The following is a 1142-nucleotide window of genomic DNA, read 5'->3' as shown; positions in this document are numbered from 1 at the left end:
TACAAAACTGGACTCTAATGTCAGTTTAAAATTGACATTATAGAGGTACAATGTCGTTTGAAAACCGACATCAAAGATTGTGTTATAAAAGGTCTTTAATGTTGGTTTTAAACTGACATTATAGTCGACCGAAGTTTAAATGCCAATATTCTTCAATGTTGGTTGAAAATCGACATTGTACACCATCTTCTATGTCAGTTTTTAACCAATTTTTTCAATAATTGTCCATTATTTTTTTAATACTTCATTTTTTAAATGTCCAATCCATTTTTAATGGTCGATCAAAGAGTTAAAAACTGACATTAACAAAAAATACATATATATTTCCTGCTTAAGCACATGCAAATCAATAATATTTTTTTAAACAGTAATATTTCTCTTACCTGTACATATACAAAATAAAATCTTAATTGCTTTTATATCTTATGATTTCAACAAACACAAAAATTAACTAACTTATTGGAAGAAGAAAATAAAACTAGATAAAGGAAATAAAATACATCCAAAGATTGTTGTATTAATTCAACCAAACAATCATACCAACCACTAACAAAGTTGAGTTCAATATATTTTCTAAAAAGGAACGTAATAAAAAATTGGAAAATGCATCATAGTTATGCTTCATAATAGATCCATTTCTCATGCACTTTCAAACCCAAAGATCCTAAAAATTCCTATAAAAAGAAAATGAAGACAACACTTTGTGAAATATTTAATAGTAAAACCTTCTATGCATGAAATTAAAAGGATTAGTTGTAGGTCTAAGCTACAAAGCTCAGTGTGTTCTGACTAACAAAACATGAATTGAGGAAAGAAGAAAACAAAATCACTATATAAATCAAGGAAAAACATACTCGAATTTTGCAAATGTTCGCACGTAGAGCATCTGAGAGATATCCTATAGGTTAATTAATGAATCAGCACTTCGAACCGCAAAATACCTATGATTGCAACAAGTTATTTATCTTTTCCTATACCTAATTGTAAAAGTTTTCACAATAATTGAAGTAAGCAATTGAAAGTAAAACCACCAGTTTTTTAATAGAAGAAATATTGACGACATATTTCATGCAAGGGTTGTACACAATGTAGAAGATTCACTCAAGTTAAGAAGTCGACTATAAAACTCATCCTCCAACTGG

This window comes from Benincasa hispida, chromosome 11 (assembly GCF_009727055.1).
Source record: "Benincasa hispida cultivar B227 chromosome 11, ASM972705v1, whole genome shotgun sequence".
Classification (NCBI taxonomy): domain Eukaryota; kingdom Viridiplantae; phylum Streptophyta; class Magnoliopsida; order Cucurbitales; family Cucurbitaceae; genus Benincasa; species Benincasa hispida.
Note: the sequence above shows the minus strand (reverse complement) of the source record.